At 43.4% G+C, this 25,623-nt stretch overlaps 1 protein-coding gene across 1 annotated transcript in view; it reads right to left on the bottom strand.

Annotated features, from left to right (window-relative positions):
* The window catches only part of CARNS1 (carnosine synthase 1), a 55,417-nt gene extending 30,988 nt beyond the window's left edge, over positions 1-24,429 (bottom strand). The window contains exon 1 of the mRNA XM_082266736.1: positions 24,321-24,429. The gene's annotated coding sequence lies outside the window, so the exon portion shown is untranslated. The remainder of the gene's footprint in view (positions 1-24,320) is intronic.
* Between the last annotated feature and the right edge of the window lie 1,194 nt (positions 24,430-25,623).

Below are 25,623 nucleotides of genomic sequence, written 5' to 3'. Positions count from 1 at the left end.
TTTTTTTTGCATCACACAAATTGTAGCTCTATGATAAAATTGTGGAAATTTTGCTCAGTTCCCCCATCAACACTGACTGCTAGCTATTCTCTAATATTTCCTTTTACATGCAGCGGCTTGTGCTCCATGGGCTGGGGGGGCGGGCGCTAGACGGACCTCACCATACCAACCCCCCGGACCACACCAGGCCACACACCATACCAAACCCCTGTCCTGTCGCTGGGTTAATCACCCTGCCTGGATATGTGGAGGGAGGGCAGGCAGCAGCAGCAAACAGTGGCGGCTTCGGCTTCTTCCCCCTCAGTCTTCTGCGTCTCCTCCCTCCTCCATGGCCAATGGCATGGCTTCTCCTTTCGGACAATCGAGAAACGGGTTTTAGGCCCGCTTCCTGATGGGCCAGGAGGAGGATCCGTGTGACAATAGCGAATATTCATTTGCTATTGTCACATAACTGGGTGGGCTCAGGGCACAGTGCTCTGCACCCCAAGCCCACCCTTTTTTTAGCCTATTAGAGCCTTTGTCTCTAATCACATGCCAAAAAAAAAGCTCCATTGAATTCCATGCGTCCGGCACCCTGCATGTAGATTAGGGAGCGGGTGTATGGATAGGAGCTGCCACTGTTTACATGTAATATCAGAGCTACAAGGGCCACAGCCTGGTACATAGGTGGGGTTAAAAGTGCAGTAGCCTCTAGCAACTGTTTTCAAATTATCTTTTTTGTCCTATCTGGTCTTGAATTCTATTATAATTTTTTTTGCTGAAGGTTTCAAAGTTCAATTCCCCATTATTATGTTTTCTTTTTGTTTTTGAAGTCAGTAGCCCTGCCCCAATAAATAATAAAAAAAAACAAAGAGAAACACTCATAAGACCTTAGCACAGGGGTGTCAAACTACATTTTATCTCGGACCACATCAGAATTAGGGTTGCCCTCAAAGGGCCGGTTATATCTGTAGGATTAGATGTTCAGAGCACCCCAGGCCCCCTACACCCTTACATGAGATGTCAAGAGCCCCCCCATCATCAGAAGTCAAGAGTCACCCATCCGTCCTTACATCACAAGGCACCCCCTTACCTTGTGCTGCTGCCAGAAAGGATCTGGGAGAAGAAAGTGCAGGGTCTGGAGGAGGAAGGCTGGAGTCAGCTTCCAAAGTCTGCTGAATGCTGAGACCAGGGGAGGCAGAGAAAAGGTGGTGTTGTGGCTGCACAGAGAGGTGCAGGATCTGTAGGAGTTCTGCCCTCCTCTCTGCTGCCAACTACTGAGACAATGTGGAGGCAAGGGGGAAGGGGGTGCTGCAGCTGCAGGAGAGGTGCGAGCAGTGCTGTATTTTGGCCTAGGCCGACAAGGCCCAGGCCTAGGGCAGCACTTTGCATGGGGGCAGCAAAAACCCCCCTCCCACCCCTTCACCTGAGACTCTATTGGCCACTGGTTGCTAGAGCCACCTCTCTCACCCCTTCCTCTCTTTCTCACCCCCCTTCTCTCTCTCTCTCTTACTCCTCTATCCCTCATCCCCCCTCTCTCTCAGCCCCCTCTCTCTCTCTCATCCCGGCCTCTCTCTCTCATCCAACCCCTCTCTCTCATCCCCACCCCTCTCTCTCTCTCATCCCCTCTCTCTCATCCCCACCCCTCTCTCTCTCTCTCATCCCCACCCCTCTCTCTCTCTCATCCCCACCCCTCTCTCTCCCAACCCCCCTCTCTCACCCCCCTCTCTCTCTGTATCTCACCCCCCAGCTCTCTCCCTCCCTCTCACCCCCCCTCTCATGAAATCTCAGGGGTTCATGCTGGGACTTGTAGTCCTTCAATTTTGGAGGGAGTCACATCCGTTTAAAAGGAAGGAGTGGGGGAAATTGACATGGGAGACACCCAATTTTAGTCTTGCCTAGGGCAGCACAAAACCAAAACACACCACTGGGTGCGAGGGCCACATGAAATGGCCTGAGGGGGCCGCATTCGGCCCGCTGACCTTGTGTTTGACACCTCTGCCGTAGCATCACAGCAATTTTTCGAACTATAGGCAATATGACCTAGGACTGCATAAACCTAAATGAACTCCACTTACGTAACATGTATAGCTGCTACACCACCCACTCCTTAGTTTGCAGAAGATATGATTTCCTAAAATTGGTAAAAAAAAAAAATTCTAATTTCTGGCAGACATGGCATAGCTTTATTTGTTATCTTTTTTAAACTCATCCTATCCTCTCCCTGATAATGTGGTCATCTCCCTGCTTTTTTCAGATGTCTTTACAGAGCTTGTAGTCAAATTAGAGTCAGGCTCTGCAATAGCATATTTCCAATACAAGAGAAGAAAACTGTTTGTGGGGGAGCAGAAAGGATTGGCACATAAAATAATCCAGACAAGATAGTGGACCAGCACCTTGTAAAAAACCATCTTTAAAATGTCCCACAGTTCCATTGGTTAAAAAAAAAAAAAAAAAAAAAAACATGCAAGTAGGGGCTATATCACGTGCTAGTTAAAAAGAGAAAAAGTGAAAGAAAAAAAAATGTGCTCACCTTCTACATAGGTTATGCCGTAGCATATCGTGTATAACAGCTACATGCACTTGTTCCTATCGAATGCGGGTATAGAGGCTTCACAGTGGAGATGGAGGCAACTGATATCCACTGGCAACTCATGGTTATGTCAAAATTCCAGATCCTGTGAAGCCTATATATGGAGTGTTGTAAAGCTTCTAACGGGGGTCATTTGGAAGTTTATAACACTCCTTAAATAGGCCTCACAGGATCTGGATATTTTCACATAACCAGGAGATGCCGATACTTAATAAGGAGAGAAGCTGGATTGTATAGTACTCCGGTTTTAAAGCAATTCAACAAGGTAGCTTTCACGGCAACTTAACTTTTGAAAAAAATGCACAAATTGAAAAAAATGTCAGAGTATGTTCTTGTTTTAACATATATTTTACATTGTTTAATAAAAAGATGACGTGGGCGATGATATCTAGTATAATACATATATAATACTGGTGTAAATTTTTCCTTAAACAAGAATAGAACTGAATTATAATATTTAATAGTTTAGGTTTTTTGTTCTTCTTCTATGAGTACAATGATGTAAACTAGCTGGCTGTTGAACCAGCAGCAAGGCTAAAGCTGGCCATACCCTGATTGAAATTAGGCCGGTTTGACAATGATCAGTATGTGGCAATCCATGCTTAACAGCTGTTGTTCATTTGATCCAATGAAAAAAAAAAAACATCCTGGACACGCTGTGACTTTGGTGTGAGTTCATAAAAAGTAGTGAAAGGTCAAAAACTTTTGGAGAGTTCATTGGCTCAGGTTAAACTGTTCACAACAATCAGGACTATATAAGAGTACATACACGCAGTGGTGTATTTGGGTTTTGTGCTGCCCTAGGCAAGACTAAAATTGGGCACCCCCCATGTAAATTTGCCCCACTCCTTTTTTAACGGATGTGACTCCCTCCAAAATTGGGATGAACCCCTGATATCTCACGGGAGGGGGTGGAAGAAAGAGCGGGGGTGGGTGAGGGAGGGAGAAAGGGGGGTGGGTGAGGGAGGGAGAGAGAGAGGGGGAATAAGAGAGAGGGGGTGGGGGAGGGAGGGAGAGAGAGGGGGGTGGGTGAGAGAGGGAGGGAGAGAGAGAGAGGGGGATGAAAGAGAGGGGTGGGGAGAGAGAGAGGGGGGATGAGAGAGAGAGGGGGAATAAGAGAGAGAGGGGGATCAAAGAGAGAGAGAGAGAGAGGGGGGATGAGAGATAGAGAGAGAGGATGAGAGAGAGAGAGGGGGGGTGAGAGAGGGGAGAGAGTGGGGATGAGATAGAGAGAGGGGGGATGAGAGAGAAGAGGGATGAGAGGGAGAGTGAGAGAGAGCAAGAGAGAGGAGATGAGAGAGGGGGTGAGAGGGGGGATGAGAGAGAGAGGGGGGGATGATAGAGAGAGAGAGTGGGATGATAGAGAAAGAGAGGGGGGCGAGAGAAAGAGAGGGAGGTGAGAGAGAGAGGATGGGTGAGAGAGAGAGAGGGGGGGTGAGAAAGAGGGGGGTGAGAGAGGCGGCTCTAGCAACCAGTGGCCAATAGAGTCTCAGGTGGAGGAGGGTGGATTTTTTGCTGCCCCCCTGCAAAGTGCCGCCCTAGGCCTGGGCCTGGTTGGCCTAGGCCAAAATACAGCACTGCATACACGTACATACATAAATACACATAAAGGTTGATTTCCAAGAACTGGAGAGTGCAAAATCTATAGCAGCTATGCACTGTGCCCAATCTGCTTCTAACTTCAGCTTGTTTAACAGGTTCCCGACCACCCGCTGCACATTTACTGCCCTCCTACGCGAATCGATGTAGCCCTACATCGGTCACGCGAGTGGTGCTGGGGGACGAGCGCGCGCGCGCTCCCGCCCCCACTAGGCAGCGGGGATGCCGATCCACGGGGGCCGGCGGCCGCGATTGCCACCGGGCACCCACGATCGCTCCCTTCCAATAGAGAAGGACGGTCAGCTGTTGTAAACACAGCTGACCGTTCTTCTTTCTGAAATGATCACAGAGCTCCTGTGATCCTTCTACATATATAGGATCACAGGTCTCTAAGGTCAGTTCACAAGCCCATCCCCCATACAGTAAGAAAACCCTCCCCTAGGCTCACACTTAATCCTTTGATCACCCCTGGGTTAACCCCTTCCCTGCCAGTGTCATTATTACAGTAACAGTGTATATTTGTAACACTGATTACTGTAGTAATGTCACTGGTCCCCCCAAAAGTGTCAAAAATGTCAGTTAGCAGTCTGATCTAGTCCTGCTAAAAATCGCAGATTGCCGCCATTACTAGTAAAAAAGTAAATTAAAAAAAGGACATAAATCATTCCCCTAGTTTGTAGACCCGTTAACTTTTGCGAAAACCAATCAAAATACGCTTATTGCGATTTTTTTTACCAAAAATATGTAGCAGAAAAAAAATTGGCTTTAAAAGGATGAAACATTTTGATTTTTTATTTATTTATTTTTTTTTTTTTGGGAATGTGAAAAATATATATATATATTTTTTTCCGAATTGTCACTCTTTTTTTGTTTATAAAAATAAAAATCGCACAGGTGATCAAACACCACCAAAAGAAAGCTCTATTTGTGGGAAAAAAAGAACATCAATTTTTTATTTTTTTTTGGGTACAGTGTCTCACGACCGCGCAATTTGCTGTTAAAGTAATGCATAGCCAAATCCCAAAAAATGACCTGGTCATTAAGGGGGCAAATCCTTTTGGTCCAGAACTGGTTAATTAAGGTTAAGGTTAAAAAAACTTGGAAGCTGATTGGTTTTTATGCAGAGCTGCACCAGATTTTGCACCCTCCAGTTTTAATAAATTAACCCCATACACGTGACCATGCACACATATTTGTTGTATTTGTATTTGTTATAGCCCTGATGAAGAAGGAGATTTTTCTGACCCCTGAAACGCGTCAGCTGCTTTTTTAGTGGTAACCAATAAATGGATTTATACTTTCTTATTCTTTAGTCTGGTGCTCTTTCCATTGATGTGTGTTTTTTGTGGCTGTATATTTCCTTGATTTTTGTCTGCAGACAATGTCTCAGTGGAGGAATATTCCTCCATCTACCTTGTTTGTATAGATGGAGGAACCTGCTAGTTGGTTTTTTTTTCGGGACCATGGCTAAACAAAAAAAAAAAAATAACAGTGTATGGCCAGCTTTACGCAGATACTAGAGGGTCTTCAGGGTGCTTTCCAGAAATGTGCACTGGATTTAGTTGGGATACATTGTTTAAATCTCTTTGTGTATTTATCTCCTGCTCATTGATGACAGCAGTTACATCATTAAAGTGGTTCTGTGCGGCTCCCCTGTACACCCTGGATAGGAGGGGCGGTGGGGGGCAGCATGTAGAGAAATCACTGTCCTCCTTTTTCCTCCTGTAGCTGCAGGAGGAAAATGGAGGAGATTGGTTCCTCTGTATGCTGCCCCCGCCACTCCTCCTATCCAGTTCACTTGTGTTCTGCTGTCTCTGGGCCCATGTGTGCTCCCCTGGTCCTGGTCCCCCCCCCCCCCACTGTGCAACCACCCCCCCCCCCCCACTGTGCTCCCTCCCCTCTCCTGCCGGCTGCAGCAGGGGATGTGTCACAATAGAGAACCAGGAAGGAGTCAGTAAATACTGTATGTAATTTACCAGCTCCTTCCTTTTCTGAATGGACAGAGTCATAGGCAGTAACATTGTAAAAAAATAAAATAAAATGATGAAAAATAATACAATTAAAATATCAAAAAACAAAACTACTGACACCAGTGGGTGAACTTCCAGGATCGCAAAGGTCACACTTGCAACCTGACCCTGGCATTCCACCACTGTGGGGAGGCCCCAAGATGGAAGGAAGGGGGCCCACTGCAGAACTTGTGAAAGGGTCCCGCAACGAGAGTAAAGGGCCCAAGGATCAGTGGGAAGGGCCCCAGCCAGGTGTTCGGGGGGCCCTTCATGGTTTCTTGCACCGGGGTCCTGAAGGTTCTAGTCACGCCTCTGCTTCATGCATGAAGGTAAAAAGTCTTCTGTGTACAGCCCCCCCCCCCTTACCTGAGCCCCCTCTCGATCCAGCAATGTGCACAAGAGCCTTGGCTCTCCAGGGACTCTTACTCCTCATTGGCTGAGGAAATGGCTCCCACTGCTATCAGTTACAGCGTGTGAGCAATTCAGGAGAGGGAGGGGGCAGGTCCGAGCCGCGGCTCTGTGTGTGATTGGATAGGGAGCGAGCCTGCTTGAGTGCACTTGGCAGGAGGGAGGGGGCCAGGAGTGCCAGTGGGGGACCTGAGAAGAGGATGATCTAGGCTGCTCTGTGCAAAACCACTGCGCAGAGAAGGTAAGTATAAACAAGACTTTAATATCACTTTAAGGCCCATTTGGCCTCTTTCTCTCTTAGAAGGCGTGACTCAAGCAGTAACGATAGCATTTGACTGTTGGTCTGATATAAAAATCTACAAATGCCCCTGGTTGTCATCCATTATTTTATTGCATTTGTACTCCGCCCTCTGGATGGGTCTTTGGAACCATGGTTATCTTTGTTTCCATATATGACGCAGTCTGTCAATAGGATTATCACAGCAGTTTTTCATTTTCCGAGCCCACCCTGAAGTTTTATTACCTCTTTGTCAGTAAATCAATTCTTACTTCCTTTACCAAGTGAAGCTGTCCAGCAAAAGTGGCAGTTACTAATTCAAACGCGTTAGCTAAAGTTTTTTTCTCAAAGAGAAACTAAACCAACCAATGTAGCATTTTTTAGCAAAAGAAAGCCAAGATTACACGTGTTAAATAAATGATAATCAATCCTTAAAGGAAAGGTCACTGTATTACACTTTCATTTTATAGCATCAGCATTGTATTAGCCATACAAACAATAGTTATACACTATTTTACAAAAGTTTTAGGCAGGTGTAAAAAAATGCTGAAAATGAAAAATTAAATAGAAGTGTTAATATTTTATATTTATCAATGAACAAAATATAAAGTAAATGAACAGAGGAGAAATTGAAATAAAATTAATATTTGCTGTGACCACCCTTTTCCTTCAAAACAGCGTCAATGTTTCTAGGTACGCTTGCACACAGTTTCTCAAGAAACTTTGCAGGTAGGTTTTTCCCCAACATCTTCGAGAACTAACCATAGATCTCTTGTAGATGTAGGCTGCCTCAAATCCTTCTGTCTCTTCATGTAATCTCAGATAGATTTAATGATGTTAAGATCAGGGTTCTATGGGGGCCAAACCATCACTTCCAGGACTCCTTCCTATTATTTATGATGAAGATAGTTCTTAATGACATTGGCTGTATGTTTAGGGTCATTATCCTGCTGCAGAATACTGTACATTTGGGGCTAATCACATGCCTCCCGGATGGTAGGGCATGGTGGATAAGTATCTGCCTGTAATTCTAAGCATTGAGGACACCACTGATTCCGACCAAATCTCCAGAAATGCAGAAATACACCCCCAAACTTGCAAGGAACCTCCACCATGCTTCACTGTTGCCTGCAAACACTCATTATTCTACCACTCTCCAGCCCTTCCGCCAACAAATGACCTCCTGCTACAGCCAAATATTTAAAATTTTGACTCATCAGTCCACAGCACCTGCTGCCATTTTTCTGCACCCCAGTTCCTATGTTTTCATGCTTAGTTGAAACACTTAGCCTTGTTTCCACATTGGAGGTATGGCTCTTTAGCTGCAATTCTTCCATGAAGACCACTTCTAGCCAGACTTCTCCAGACAGAAGATGGGTATACCTGGTTTCAACCAGTTCTGTTCTGATGGCACTGTTGGGACATCTACTGATGTCAAAGGGAAGTATGATGTATCTTTCATCTGCGGTAATCCTCAGCATTACTTTGTGCTTCTGCAAAAGAGCTTGAACAGTACATCTTGAAACCCCAGTCTGCTTTGAAATCCATACCTGGGTGAGACCTTGTTGATACAGTATAACTATCTTGTGTCTTGTTGATGTGCTTTGTCTTGCCATGGTGTATGACCTGTGACATGAAAATGTCTTCCACAACATAACCTTAGTGAAGGAATATTTATGCTCCATTTTGTTTTTTCAACTCCATTTTGTTCCCTCGACTCCATCTTGTGATTAAAACTCTAGACTCAGCTTAATTAAAAAAAGCCTATCTAAGCAAATGCCCTTGAAAGTGATTCAACAAGAACATTCTGCTTTTGTTGTCAAAACGACCCTTAGAACACCCTTGACCCGTGTCAGTTATATTTTATCTTTTTTTGGCTTGCATACAAGTACATGACTTGAAGCGCGTGATGAAGAGTCACTGAATCAATTGATGTATATAATTTTTATGTATAATTCTGAAAGAAGGACTTCCCCTTTTTCTTTCATTGTTTGAATAAACCGAGCATTCTGTGACATGGTACCTGCCGTCTCTGTGTCTCATTGAGTTCTCCCAAATATCTGAAGGAACTTTGATGCCTAGGGTCATGCGAGTCTGTATTATTGCCATCACTTAGCAGCAAAGTTTGACTGTTCCTTACCCAGTTTTGAGCCTTCTACACAGCTGTTTCAGTTAATGTCTGTGTTTCAACCAACATATGAAACTGATGATAATTAGCACCTGCTTGGTTTATTAGATTAATTATACACCTGACTTTAATCCTACAAAATCCCTGATGTTGTGCAAGTGTAAGAATTGATGCTGGTTTGAAGCCAAAGAATGGTCACACCAAATATTGATTCGATTTAGATGTTCTTCTGTTCTTTCATTTTGCATTTTGTAAATTGATAAAAATAAGCAATTAAAATATACATTATTGAAAGTATTCTTACATTACGTTTTATTCACACCTGCCTAAAATGTCTGCACAGTACTGTATTTGACAATCCAATAAAAGCTTAGTTAAATTATCTCTTCTGATGATATGAGCGCTGCCTGTCTGCTGGCCATCTCTTTCTACAACTTTCTGGATTCTCTGCATGCATTGCCGATTCTGCTCTGCTGGTAACTGTTTACTTTCTTAGCATTACATAGCCCATGGTATCTTGCTGGCTGCAAGCAGTGATTTCTATATACTGACCCCATCTCCTGAAACTTCTCCTCTCAGCACCTCTGTAGTTCAGAAGGCAGACTCCGTGAAATGTGTGACACAGCACTGCCTATTTACAGGACATAGTGAATACGTGTCACAGAATTTAAGTAAGTAAATTTGTGGGGATCTTCACAAATTACCATATATACTCTAGTATAAGCCGACCTGAATATAAGCCGAGGCACCTAATTTTACCACAAAAAACTGGGAAAACGTATTGACTCGAGTATAAGCCTAGGGTGGGAAATGCCGTAGCTACTGGACCCAACCGGACCACCACAAGGCCCAAAACAGGGGCTTCGGGCATGGTGCAGGGACTGCGGACATGGTACAGGAGATGCAGGGCTGTGGGCATGGTACAGGAGATGGTACAGGCATGGTACAGGAGATGGTTCAGGCATGGTACAGGAGATGGTACAGGCATGGCACAGGAGATGGTACAGGCATGGCACAGGAGATGGTACAGGCATGGTACAGGAGATGGTACAGGCATGACACAGGAGATGGTACAGGCATGGCACAGGAGATGGTTAAGGCATGGTACAGGAGATGGTACAGGCATGGCACAGGCAATGGTACAGGCATGGCACAGGAGATGGTACAGGCATGGCACAGGAGATGGTACAGGCATGGTACAGGAGATGGTTCAGGCATGGTACAGGGGATGGTACAGGCATGGCACAGGAGATGGAACAGGCATGGTACAGGAGATGGTACAGGCATGGCACAGGCAATGGTACAGGCATGGCACAGGAGATGGTACAGGCATGGCACAGGAGATGGTACAGGCATGGCAAAGATGGTACAGGAGATGGCACAGGAGATGGTACAGGCATGGCACAGGAGATGGTACAGGCATTGCACAGATGGTACAGGAGATGGTACAGGAGATGCAGTGCTGCAGGCATGGTACAGGAGAATCTCCTGTACCATACCCACAGCACTGCATCTCCTGAGGAGATGCAGGGGCTGTGGAGGAGTCTCACTTACCTTTCAGTGAGGCGCTTTACATTTAAAAAAGGTGCCGGCCGGCGCCAACACATCACCACGCATGCGCCATCTGCCTGGGAATAGCCGAACGTGTACAGGCTTTCCTGAGCGGCGGCCGCGCATGCACACTGACCGGAGAACAGGTAAGTGAGACCGTGACTCGATTATAAGCCAAGGGGGGCTTTTTCAGCATAAAAAAAATATACTCGAGTATATACGGTAAGTGCAAACTTCAAGATTATTCAGATTAATAGGAGTAGGCTAGAAACAATTGAAGTACAATGTGAAAATTAATAAATCATTTACATTTTTCAAATATTAGATACGCTTTAATTAAACATACCAGTGTTGTTTTCTGCAGTGTTTTTTTCATTTACATTCTACAGATAAAAGCCACAATCCAGGAAATGTAGCCTGTAAAACAGCCACTCAATCAGGGTTCCATGCAACCCTAGGACTCCTTCAGAAGTTAATAGGGGTACCCTAAGCAGTGGCAAATTGACCTTCTATCTGATGGTATCCGTATGGTTTCAGGGACCAATGCCACTTGGCAGAGCTAGCTGCATGCCTCAGTGATGTTTTTTAGCTGTCTGTAAGGGTGGCAATCTGACCACCAATGTAAGGGCTGCATTTTCCGTCTACTGACCACCAACCTATGGGGAATTTTCCCATTGATCTCTTTTGAATTGGTTTTAGTAAGGGTTCTCCAAGACCTAAAAAAAATATTTAGGGGTTCTGGGGTTAGAAAAGGCTGCTCTAGATGTAGCACCCTCCTAGGTAGGAGCTAGGCAGGTAAAGTATAGTTTGCTCTGTCTGCTTATCAGGGGAGCCTGATCAGTAGTTAGGCCTGTTGCATGTGTCCATGTGTGATTCAACTGGTCTGAGGGAGTGTCCCCACTGTATCTATGAGGGGAGCCTGTTGGATAGTGGAGGAAACCCAGCCAGTGACACACAGGCTTTGTAGCTATCCCAGTGGGTCGGCACAAACAGGAGTGCATCCTGGGATAGGCTATAAAAGTCAAGGGCACATGTGGCAGGGTCTTTGGGTAGGAAGCCAAGTCCCAGAAGGAGTGTACGGCTGTCTCTCCTTCTGCAGGTGGTCACAGGCAGTCGGCCTGGTGAACCTGAAGGTGTGGCTGAATCCAGAGGTCCAGTGGATGCTGACAAGGGGAGTTCGGAGGCAACGGTGACTCTGGAAAAACAGTGTCCATGAGTACAAAGGAACATACCCAGGGGTCTGCCAGGAAGGGGACCACTCCTGAAGCTAAGGTCAGCGGATGGGTGTCAGCGCACCAGCATAGAGAGTAAAGGGGGTGCCAGTTTCAGAACCCTGAAGAGAGTATCTACTCAGAAGCATTGAGAAGTAACTTCATTTAGTGACAAAGTGAAGTAGCGGCCTTGCCGCATTCTACAAGTAAGCTGTCCCTCAGATTCTGAATAGTTAATAGTTGGAGTATCCCACTCATGCCTTCTCCTATTCAAGTTCTCAATAAAACCACAAAAATCAACATCCCCTGGATTGATTATTGACTGAGCCAAGAACTTTTAATGCTGTTATCTTCTGTCCATTGCTAAGGGTAACCCAGGGGAATCCAGAAGGTGCAGTCCTCTAGGGGGCAGTGCAACATACAGTGGGTACGGAAAGTATTCAGACCCCCTTTAATTTTTCACTCTTTGTTATATTGCAGCCATTTGCTAAAATCATTTAAGTTCATTCTTCTTCCTCATGAATGTACACATAGCACCCCATACTGACAGAAAAACACAGAATTGTTGACATTGTTGCAGATTTATTAAAAAAGAAAAACTGAAATATCACATGGTCCTAAGTATTCAGACCCTTTGCTGTGACACTCATATATTTAACTCAGGTGCTTTCCATTTCTTCTGATCATCCTTGAGATGGTTCTACACCTTCATTTGAGTCCAGTTGTGTTTGATTATACTGATTGGACTTGATTAGGAAAGCCACACACCTGTCTATATAAGACCTTCCAGATCACAATGCATGTCAGAGCAAATGAGAATCATGAGGTCAAAGGAACTGCCTGAAGAGCTCAGAGACAGAATTGTGGCAAGGCACAGATCTGGCCAAGGTTACAAAAAGATTTCTGCTGCACTTAAGGTTCCTAAGAGCACAGTGGCCTCCATAACCCTCAAATGGAAGACGTTTGGGACGACCAGAACCCTTCCTAAAGCTGGCCGTCCGGCCAAACTGAGCTATCGGGGGAGAAGAGCCTTGGTGAGAGAGGTAAAGAAGAACCCAAAGATCACTGTGGCTGAGCTCCAGAGATGCAGTCAGAAGATAGGAGAAAGTTGTAGAAAGTCAACCATCACTGCAGCCCTCCACCAGTCGGGGCTTTATGGCAGAGTACCCCGACGGAAGCCTCTCCTCAGTGTAAGACACATGAAAGCCCTCATGGAGTTTGCTAAAAAACACCTGAAGGACTCCAAGATGGTTAGAAATAAGATTCTCTGGTCTGATGAGACCAAAATAGAACTTTTTGGCCTTAATTCTAAGCGGTATGTGTGGAGAAAACCAGGCACTGCTCATCACCTGTCCAATACAGTCCCAACAGTGAAGCATGGTGGTGGCAGCATCATGCTGTGGGGGTGTTTTTCAGCTGCAGGGACAGGACGACTGGTTGCAATCGAGGGAAAGATGAATGCGGCCAAGTACAGGGATATCCTGGACAAAAACCTTCTCCAGAGTGCTCTGGACCTCAGACTGGGCCGAAGGTTTACCTTCCAACAAGACAATGACCCTAAGCACACAGCTAAAATAACGAAGGAGTGGCTTCACAATAACTCCGGGACTGTTCTTGAATGGCCCAGCCAGAGCCCTGACTTAAACCCAATTGAGCATCTCTGGAGAGACCTAAAAATGGCTGTCCAGTGTCCACCAACGTTTACCATCCAACCTGACAGAACTGGAGAGGATCTGCAAGGAGGAATGGCAGAGGATCCCCAAATCCAGGTGTGAAAGACTTGTTGCATCTTTCCCAAAAAGACTCCTGGCTGTATTAGATCAAAAGGGGGCTTCTACTAAATACTGAGCAAAGGGTCTGAATACTTAGGACCATGTGATATTTCAGTTTTTCTTTTTTAATAAATCTGCAACAATGTCAACAATTCTGTGTTTTTCTGTCAGTATGGGGTGCTATGTGTACATTCATGAGGAAGAAGAATTAACTTAAATGATTTTAGCAAATGGCTGCAATATAACAAAGAGTGAAAAATGTAAGGGGGTCTGAATACTTTCCGTACCCACTGTATATGTTATATTAATAGCTGCCTTGCTGAACAGGATATACCTCTAATTATCCAGTATAAAACAAATCTACAAATACTATTTCAGCTAGCACTTGCCCTCTTCAAAGGAGAGAGCAAGCTGATATATGAAGATTTATTAACATTTAGCCTAAAAGTGCATGGGCATTGCTTACTACATTCAAGGCATGCCTCTGGTGATAACACTCTCTATGTCAGTTCTCTACGGAAGTCTTTTAAAGCTGGCGTCATAGCTGATCACATGTGCAGATGTCACCATCTTTGGCAGGTGAGGAGAGTCATAGTATGTAAAAGTTTTTTGTTTTTTTTTCAAATCTCTTTTATGAACCTTCAACACCACCAATCTGGATAAGAAATGCAGATTTTTGTCTTATTACTGCAAAGGATAAGAGGGTTTATTTCCACTTTAAAGTTAGTTTAAAACTATATATCCATCCAAGACAACTCTGTCCACAGGGTAAAGCCCCGTACACACGCAACGATTATCGGCCGACCGATCGTCCGTCTTTTGTCCAGAGTTGTGTTTGGTTGGTTGGAATGTGCCTAGACTGCACACGAATTTTCTCGCCCAACAAAATTCTACTTCAGAAGTGATGTCATGTGTTGGGTTGCTTTCTTTGTGTTCTTTCTTCACTGAGCATGCTCAGACTTGCTCATCAGATTTTTCCCTGTCGAAATCAGTACTGACTGCACGAAAATCGGCCGTTGTGTTGACGGCCAACAAAAATTTTATAGCCTGCACACCAGATTTTTGTTCGGCCGAAAAGTCGGAGTCGGTTTTCGGAAGCATCATACTAACAAGCCGAAAATCGGCAGATCGGACATTGGCCAAAATTTCCCTGCCAATTTTCGACGCGTATGTACGGGTCTTTAGAGTGCTCCTTGGCATCAGCATTGTCACCCTATTACAGGACGTAGGAAAATAACAGATCTACTGGAAAAATGAATATAAAATTATGTTTTAGGGGACTAAAAAAAATAAATAAATCCTGCTGCGTCAATGCTAGAAACAGACTGCATCATGGCATATGTTATTTTTTATTTTTCCCAGAGTTCCACTTAAACTATGTTTTCTGAGTTTTGCCCGGGATTTTGTCAAATAATCTTTGGTGAACACTTTAACCGGTTGCCGACCGCCGCGAGACGATATACGTTGGCAGTCAGCCCTGGCCAGGCAAAGTGACGTACCGGTACGTCACTAGCCTGTCACTTGCTTGGGAGCCAATAGCGGGCGAGCGCGCGCCCGCGGAGGCGCGCTCCCGCCCTGGCTCGTTCCCCAGCAAGTCCGTGCATGTGACCGGCAGACCCGATAACCGCCGGTCACTCGCCGATCGTCGGTGCAGAGGGAGAAAGGCAGGCGGCTGATGTAAACAAGCCGCCTGTCATTCTCCCCTGTGTAGAAACAGTGATCATACGGTTCTACTATGTAGGACCGTTGATCATTGTTCCTACACTTCAAGCCACAGCCAATCACAGTAAGAATCACACCCCTAGGGACACACACCACCCCTCCCTCTCAAATAAAGTTAACCCCTTCACTACCAGTGTCATTTTGCAGTAACAGTGCATATGTATAGCACTGATTACTGCAGTAATGTCACTGGTAACCCCAAAAGTGTCAAAAATGTCAGTCAAGCGTCCGATCTGTCTGTCGCAATGTCGCAGTACCGCAAAAAAAATCGCAGATCGCCGCCATTACGCGTTAAAAAAAAACACCAAAAATGACTGAACTCTTTCCCTTAGTTAGTAAACGCAATAACTTTTGCGCAAACCAATCAAAATACGCTTTTTGCGATTTTTTTTACCAAACATATGTAGCATAAAACAAATTGGCCAAAAATGTTAAAAAATTTTGATTTTTACATTTTTTTTGGGGAATTTCATATAAAAAAAATGTAAAAAAATATTGTTGTTTTTTGCAAAATTTACGCTCTTTTTTTGTTTATAGAGCAAAAAGTTAAAATCGCACAGGTGATCAAATACCACCAAAAGAAAGCTCTGTTTGTGGGAAAAAAAGGACGTCAAATATGTTTAGGTACAGCGTTGCACGACCGCGCAATTGTCCGTTAAAGTCACGCAGTAAAAAATCGCAAAAAACCCCCTGGTCAGGAAGGGGGTAAAATCTTCCGGGGCTTAAGTGGTTAACTCTCTTTCCCATCAGTAGCTGAGTGGGTGTTTGCACATGGGGAGTGTTCTGCAGTGCTATGTGTGAATTAATACTTGTGTGACTTCTTGAAAATGGTCTAACGGCTGAATCATCATCTCAATAGATTAGAGGAATCATCTAGTTAGAGCTGCCAGCTGGGATGAAAATTACATATCTCTTAAAAATGAAAACAAAGGCTCAGTCCTATAGAAAGGATAAACCTATGCGCTACTAATGGGTATAAGACATACAAAAAAGAAAAACATGCAGATAAATAAAAAAGGTGGAACACCAAGGATTAAGCAGCCAATTCAGTAGTGTCACCACATACCACAATCATTTCAGAAATAGGCTCAGTCCTGGGACCAACCCTGTTCAATTTATTCATAAACAACATTTTACAGGATCATTAGTTCTTTATCAGTTTTTGCAGATGACATAAAATTGGGCAGGGCAATAACTGCACAGCATGAAGCAGATATCTTACAGAATGACCTGGACAAAATAACGGAGTGGGCAACGACATGGCAAATGAGGTTTAATGTGGAGAAGTGTAAGGTTTTGCACTTGGGGACTAAAAACATAAAAGCACAAAACACTTTAGGGGGGGACTTTTGGGGGAATCTAAAATGGAGAAAGATCTGGGAGTTTTAGTAGAGGATAGAGGTAATAGCATGCAATGTCAAGCGGCAGCTGCCAAAGCCAGCAGAATATTAGCATGCATAAAGAAGGGGATGTTTTCCAGAGATAAAACTATATCTACCACTTTATAAAACTCTGGTCCAACCGCATCTGGAGTATTCTGTCCAGTTCTGGTCGCCAGTCCTCAGGAGGGATGTGTTGGAGCTGGAGAGAGTCCAGAGAAGGGCAACTAAACTAATTAGGGGATTGGAGGACCTTAATTATGAAGAGCGTCTGCAATCGCTTGATTTATTCTCCCTGGAGAAGAGACGCCTGAGAGGGGACATGATAGCAATTTACAAATACCTCAATGGTGATCTCAGCATAGAAAAAAAGCTATTCAGTCGCAAGGATTGCATGAGGACACGAGGGCATACAATGCGATTAGAGGAGAAGCGTTTTAACCTCAGGCAACGCGGGGGGTTCTTTACTGTTAGGGCTACAAGATTGTGGAATTCTCTACCACAAGAGGTGGTTTCTGCGGGAAGTATGGCTACTTTCAAAAGACTCTTGGACTTACATCTCAAGGATCAGAACATTAAGGGGTATGAGAGATGATTAGGGTCACACACACCTACACAGGTTTAACTGGATGGACTATTGTCTTTATTCAACCTCAACTACTATGTAACTTCAATAAGTAGGTAATCAGCAATAGATAGCGAGGCATGCAATACCATAAATCCTGCAATTTCTGCTTGTCTTTAATGTTCTCAAAATAATATTATCTTGCACTTCTTTTATGGTTTGTGGACCTATTGCCTTTCATAGTTACTTGCAACCTTGTGCATGCTTTAGCAATCAACTTGAGACCATCATATAATACTAACACTGTGGTCTTCTAGTGTCCGATAGTCATGAAAATAGGTAGTAAATTACTTCTAATTGGTATCACATTAACCTCTGGTCCAGTATGTAGCTTAACCTCCTCTGATTATGTCAGGATTTCTGTGCTAAAAGCAGTACATTGTTTTGCATTGAAATCTGTTGTTTTATATTTTAAAATTCACCTTCCCCTGCGATTCCCCGCTGTCCTCCCCGCCATACTCTCGCTGTCCTCCCCCGCTGTCCTCCAGCCATCCTCCCACCGTCCTCCTGCTGTCCTCCCCGCCGTCCTCCAGCCATCCTCTTGCTGTGCTCCCCCACCGTCCTCCAGCCATCCTCTTGCTGTGCTCCCCCACCGTCCTCCAGCCATCCTCTCGCTGTCCTCCCCCTTTCGGGCACATAGCTTGTGGAATTTGGGAAGTTTATCAAATGATTCTTCAGAATTTCCAACGGAGCGATGTGCCAGAAAGAGAAATCAGAATCGTCGCTGTCGTCACTTTCCGTACCAGATGACGAATTTTCCCACAAATCGCTATCGCTCAGTTCTTCAAGTAACTCCGTTTCCCTGTCGCTGTTTTCCAGTTCATCTAAAAGCGCCTTTGAGCAAAAAGAACGCATTTTGGATGCCATGGTCGTTCTCAATTTTCCAGGCACAAAGAACTGGAAAAGCACAGGCAGGGCACTGGAAAAGTCAGAGGGTGAAATCCTGTGGTGTAATGGCATGGTACAGTGTAATACGTTAGGATCACAGCTTTGTATCATCTCATTTGGTGTATTTACATTTTTGAATTTGCCGCCGGTTCCACCCCCCTGCGTCGCAATGCTCGCAGAGAAGGGAACCGGAAGACAGGTGCCGGCATCTGTCGAGCACAGAGCGAGGGGACTGCGGGAGGATGGCTGGAGGACAGCAGGGGAGGACGGCGGGGATCGCAGGGAAGGTGAGAGTGATTCTGGGGTAATCCCGAGTGTGGCTCGGGGTTACCGCTTTTGGTACTAAAAATTAACCCCGAGCTACACTCGGAAATACCACTAGGGAGGTTAAAGTAGAACTATGGGCAAAACTTTTTTTTTTTCCATTTTGGATAGAGTAAGGGAGGGTTATAACCCCTGTAAGATTTATTTCTGCCATCTGTGTCCCATTGCAGAGATTTCCTTTCACTTCCTGTCCCATAGCCAAACAGGAAGTGAGGGGAAATCCCTGAAAATTAAGTGAAATCCTTGGGGACTCCCAGGTCACCAGAACTAGTATTCCCATTGGAAGATTTCCCCTTTATTACTAACTCAAAATTTGGGATTTTCTTTTACTTTCACTTTCAATGATAGCAGTAAACAGGACAAATAGAGAGGGTGAATCTTCTTAACCACTTCTGGATTGCCCACCGCAGTTTTGGTACTTTGACGTTAAATACCGGGTTATGGCAGCAGAGAGCTGCCATAACCCTGGTATTTTCTTACAGGGCGGGCGGTCATCTTTCACATAAAAGTGGTTCCAGTGGTGCAGGATCACTTTTATGGGCGGCGGGAGAGGTGACCCCCCCTTCCACCGCTTCCTGACGTTTTGCACGCTTACTGGAGCCGTCTGTACCAGGGAAAACAATCCGGTCCGTCCATGTCCTAGGCAGGAAGTCGAATGAGGACAAGATTTCCTCCACTCGACTCTATGGTCTTGGAGGACCGGAGCGACGTTATACGTCGCTCCCTCCCAACGGCCCTAAAGGTCCAATTTTTTTCAGCATCAAAGTGTAGATGTGAGATATGAGGTCTTCTTGACCCCAGATCTCACATTAAAGAGGACCTGTCCTGCTAATTTCTATTACAAGTGATGTTTCCCACCTCCCCCACTACACTGAAACACTAGCTAGGCACACAGTTAATCCTTTGATTGCCCTTGATATTAACCCCTTCCCAGCCAGTGCCATTAGTACAGTGACAGTGCAAATTTTTAGCACTGATCACTGTGTTAGTGTCACTGGTTCCCAAAAAAGTGTCAAAGGTGTCAGTTAGTGTCCGAATTGTCCGGTGCAATGTCGCAGTCCCACTATAAGTCACTGATCACTGGCAATACTAGTAAAAATATATAAATAAATACTCCATAAACATATCTCAGTTTGTAGACGCTTTAACCTTTGCGCGAACCAATCATTATATGCTTATTGGGATTTTTTTTTACCAAAAATATGTAGCAGAATACATATTGGCCTAAATTGATGAAGAAATTATTTTTTTTTTTTTACATTTTTTATTGGATATATTTTTGAGGAGAAAGTAAAAAATATTGTTTTTTTATTTTTCAAAATTGTCGGTCTTTTTTTTGTTTATAGTGCAAAAAAATAAAAAGAGGTGATCAAACACCATCAAAAGAAAGCTCTATTTGTGGGGAATAAAAGGACATACATTTTATTTGGGTACAGTGCCATACAGTTGCGCAATTGTCAGTTAAAGTAACGCAGTGCCGTTTTACACAAAATGGCTTGGCCATGAAGGGGGTGGATCTTCTGGAGTTGAAGTGGTTAACAGAAGACTATGCAAGTCGCAATTAAATCGAAAAAAAGTAGTGCAAGAATCTTTTCTAACCACTTGCCGACTGCCCCAAGCAGATTTACTGCGGCAGGGCGGCTCGGCTGCGCATAATCACATAGATCTATGTGATTATGTGCATGTGGTCTCGGCAGCGCGCATGCGCCGCCAGACCGCGGGAGGAGCGGGCGCAATCGCCGCCAGCCTCCCGCAATCTTCAGAGAAACTGACAGGAGAGCCATCTGCCTATGTAAACAAGGCAGGCGGCTCTCCTGTCAGACAGGCACAATGACATTGTGTGTCTCAGCTAAGCTGAAACACCAATCTCTGTGTGCCTGTCACAGAGCCCCCCCCCCCCCCCACAGTTAGTAAGCACAATTTAGGCTCACACTTAACCCCTTGATCACCCCTTTCCCTGCCAGTGTCATTTATATAGTAACAGTGCATATTATTTAGCACTGATCACTGTATTGCTGTCACATGTCACCAAAAAGTGTCACTTGGTGTCAGATTTGTCCGCCGCAAAGTCGCAGTCCTGCTAAAAATCGCTGATCGCCGCAAATTACTAATAAAAACAACAAAAAAATTAAAAGTCCAAAAATCTATCCCATAGTTTGTAAACGCTATAACTTTTGTGCAAACCAATTAATATACGCTTTTTGGGATTTTTTTTTTTTTTAAACAAAAATATGTAGCAGAATACAAATTGGCCTAAACTGATAAAAAAAATTGATATTTTTTTAATTTTTTCATTGGGAATGTTTTATAGCAGAAAGTAAAAAATATTATTATTTTTTTTTTAAACTGTTGCTTTTTTTGTTTATAGCGCAAAATCTAAAGACCGCAGAGGTGATCAAATACCACCAAAAGAAAGCTCTATTTGTGGGGAAAAAAAGATTGTCAATTGTATTTGGGTACAGCGTTGCATGACCGCGCAATTGTCAGTTAAATCAACGCAGTGCCAAATCGCAAAAAATGGCCTGGTCATTAAGGGCGTAAAACCCTGCGGGGTTGAAGTGCTTAAAGCCATGCAACATGAGTCATGGTAGTTTGAACTAGTGATCGACCGATATCTGTTTTTCATTGCCGATACCGATACTGATATTTTGGCCAATGCATATTGGTATCGGCCAATATGCGCCGATATTTTTGTACATTTTCTTGACAGGTACTCTTGTGTAGGGATCTGGGGTTCTAAAAGACCCCAAAACCCCTCCTCTGCACTTAAAAGCATTCAAAACGCCAAGTTTGGCTGTTTTGAATGCTGTCATTTTTTTTAATCTGGTGCTGAGTACCTGGAAGTGATGTCATGACATCACTTCCAGGTTTTTGCATGGAGACCCGTTCAGAGCCGAATGCGGCTTTGATCGGGTCTTCGGCGGCCGTGCAGGCTGGTTGCCCGGGTCTCCCAGTGGTACGGGAGACCCGGGCGAGCCGCGGAAGGCGGCGGGAGGGGGGGGGGACGTCCCCTCCCGCTCCTTGTAATGACAGCCGAGCAACTTCTCAGCCACATCGGTTGTCATTACAAGACAGCCGACCGTCGGCTATGGACGCCGGTACCGGAGTGATGCCTCTAGCTGCAGGCATCACTCCGGTACAGCACTTTCCCGAAATATCGGTAACCTCTGGGGCTGATTCTGATATATCGGGGAAAGTGCATATCGGCCCCCGATATATCGGCTTTGCCGAAAATCAGTCGATCCCTAATTTGAACAGTTCCATTGCCGGCAATAGGCTGCGACTTGGTGATTGGAACTAACTGTCAAATCGCATCGGTATGAACGAGGGCTTAAAAAGAAAAATATCGAATTTGGCCACTAGAGGGCACTGTTTTCATATGATACCTAGTGACATCTAGTGGCCAAATGCAGCATTTTCCATTTTAAATAAATGAAAAACATTCAACAGGACAGGATATAACCTAATAGGTTATTTTGCCCAGAATGAATGTGCAGGCACTTTTGCTGGGCAAATTGCTATACAGATATTTCATAAAGATACCCCATAATGTAAACTATATCAGTAAAGAAAGCTCCCCCACTCAAAGATTTATTTATACTCGAATCGGATGACCCAACATTACCTGTTGTTATACTAGGGAAAGCAGCCTATGTTTCAAAGTAGGTTTGCTCATGCTTAAATATTTTATCTCTAGGCTTGAGATCCTTATGGTAAATCCACAGTCTTCAGCAGTTTTAATCTCCTCAATTATTTGTCTGTGACCCGAAAGTCAGACGTTGGGTGAACTAAAAACTGTTATCTTTTATTTCACTAGTCTTCAAAATGTATAAAACCCGGTATATCCTTCCCGACAATAGATGGTGCAGTAACTGCATCTCCTAACAGAAAAATCATGACTCATGTACTATTGAATTAATATATATTATATAATTATTATTAACTGAACTATTATAGCAGTTCTTTACTATTTTGCAAAAATGTAAATGCGACTCTCAGCAGATGCTAATGCGACAGCAATATTGCAAATATGGATTTATAGAATATAGCACTATGTAGCAAAGAAATACAGTACTGGGAAATGTACAGCAATCGCAAATCATTTATTATCAGATCAGATTACAGTATACTAAAATCTAAATGGTTCTTAAGAATTACAGCACTTTGTTGATTACCACTGCTTTTAAGCAAATTAATAAATGTATACTTATTTTTGTATGCATAATAAAATAATAATTACTTGAATCAACACCAAGATGCTTTGCAGGAGCTCGATTTAAATATAATTTTAATAAAATTTAGAACCATACAATAAAAATAATTTTAAAAAAATAGCGCAAATGAATACCGCAAAAATAATAATAATAAAAAACAATTATGTATGTTGATCTCTTTTTGGAAAAAAAAAAAAATGTATGTTGATCTCAGGTTATGAGAGCGTGGCCCTATTTGAACCCATCTTTTCTTTACATGACATTCTACTCCTTATTTGTCCCTCCATTTTACTAGCTCCAACTCTACCACACAAAACCATGATAAAATGGCACTGAGCTCTTAAATTTGCAGTTTATAGGGGATGTAACAACATTACTTATTAAAGATCAGAAAAATCTAAAGCCAGCTATAGACAGCTAGTGGTACAACCAATGCAAGACATCACTAAATATTCTGCATAAAAAAATAAAACAATCCTTCCTTTTCCCATGCTTCAAACGAGGATAATCTAATGTTGGGTGATATAAATTTATTTTTTACATATATTGTAAAATATTGAAAATATATATTTACATATATTGTAAAAAATGTATATATATATATTTTTTTATATTTATTTAATTTTACAAATTCGAGCCATTTGATTTATAGATATATATAATTGCTATAGATTTGTAGATGTTGTGATACAACAAAAGGCAACAAAGAGCATTAATAAGTGATGAAAATCTTTAGCATCAGTTATCAACATATTTTAACATAAAAATAAAATCAATCACTATATATGCATAAAACAGAAACATATTCGGTCATGTTCTGAGATGTTGTGACTGTAGCACAAACCTACAGCTCTCTTTTCAAATTTAAAGAAAAATTTCCCCGATCGTCAATATATACCATTACACTTTACGCTTATACTCTGTGTACCAAACCAACCAAGGCTTCCAACCTTCTATAGTGGACTCTCTGAAATTTGAGGCTACTGCAAACATTTGTTCATAAGAATTTTGTTGTTGGACCTCGGAGTCACCACCTCCTGAATTTGAGGCTACTGCAAACATTTGTTCATAAGAATTTTGTTGTTGGACCTCGGAGTCACCACCTCCTGAATTTGAGGCTACTGAAAACATTTGTTCATAGGAATTTTGTTGTTGGACCTGAGTCACCACCAACTATTGGAAGCCCAAGGGCCACCAGGGTAGGTTTGCTAGCGATGCAACTAGTCCGAGAACCACTTGCGATAGGCTACATAGGAGTTAATTGTCAAGTGGTAACAAGTACCAGCAGAAGTGCTCATAACCAAAAAAAGTCTACATAGAACTACACAAGTATCACTGACAAACTTCAAGGAGTTAGTAAGAAAAGTTACAACAGACCCTGATCATTTCATCATCTGAAAGAACATGGAGAGATCTCGAACAACAGACCCTGATCATTTCATCATCTGAAAGAACATGGAGAGATCTCTAACCACTTGTTCTTGGTACAAGCTCTGCCTATATATTTTATTCTTAAAAAAAAAAAAAAAAATCAGAGGGTATGATAATCAATATAGGCGTATTAGATTTAAAAAGCTCCTAATTTTTTATTTGTACAATGAAGGTTAAGGGTGCATTATGTCTAGAAAAATCAGATCTCACCTCTAAATGTCCTCGCAGAAAGAACGTCAGGTAAAGAGGGACCTCACGAGACAGACCAGCACACAGAGAGCTCTGAGGGATTAGGGCGTCTCTTTAAATCCTACTCTCCCCCCCTTGCCTTCCCCCTCCCTGCTAGGCTTTACTTGAGCTGCTCCCAGCTGTCACTCAGCCAGACCCATATCAGTGGGTCAACATCACAGCAGTGCCCGTCAATCACTCTGATGTGATATTGGCAACTTATTCCATTACACCCAGTGCTGTGCCCTGCTCTTTCTGCTATTTCTGTACAAAATACACACTCAGCTGTTAGTGAACAAGGCAGCATTCAAAACCACACTACTCATTCTTATACTTCTAGTTTTGACAACTGCCTTTCATAAGCAGGGGTCACCCTTACTATTTATAGTAGTATTGTGCCCTACTACAATTCTACTGTAAAATGAACTCCACATTAAGTGTAGAGCATGTGCAGGAATTACACACAGGGTACAGACGCTATATTTTGTGTGTTTTTCTTGCTTCATTGCAGAGAAACTATGAACACACAGTTAAAAATTAGGGATTGACCGATTATCGGCAAATATACTTTCCCTGATATATCGGAATCGGTCCTGAGGTTACCGATATTACCGATATTTCGGGAAAGTGCTTGTACAAGAGTGATGCCTGAACTATAGGCATCACCCAAGTACCGGCGTCCATAGCCGACGGTCGGCTGTCTTATAATGACAACCGATGCCGCTGAGAAGCCGCTCTGCTGTCATTACAAGGAGCAGGAGGAGGGCGTCCACCGGGAGATCCAGGCAACCAGCCTGCACGGCCGCCAAAGACCCAATCAAAGCTGCATTCGGCTCTGTATGCACTCGGCATGTAAAAACCCATGACATTACTTCCGGGTACTCGGCACTAGATTAAAAAAAAATGACAGCATTCAAAACAGCCAAACTTGGCGTTTTGAATGCTTTTAAGTGCAGAGGAGGGGTTTGGGGTGTTTTAGATCCACAGATCCCTCCACAATAGTACCTGTCAAGTGCTAAAAATAAATAATACAATTTTTTTTTAAATGTACGAAAATATTGGCCCATATCGGCCTATACCGATATTCAATGGCCAAAATATTGGTATCGGCAACGAAAAAACAATATCGGTCGATCACTATTTAAAATGTTGCCTTTTATATTATGTTTAATCTATTTTAATTGAAGTTTAAAAAAGTGCATAGAACAACATACTGAGATAACCAAAACAAGGAAACAGCAGTCGGAAGCAAATCGTGATCAGTACAAAAGGAAAGGAATAATAA

This window comes from Pelophylax lessonae (assembly GCF_965119305.1).
Source record: "Pelophylax lessonae genome assembly, chromosome: 9".
Taxonomy (NCBI): domain Eukaryota; kingdom Metazoa; phylum Chordata; class Amphibia; order Anura; family Ranidae; genus Pelophylax; species Pelophylax lessonae.
Note: the sequence above shows the minus strand (reverse complement) of the source record. Positions and strands in the feature narration are given on the sequence as shown.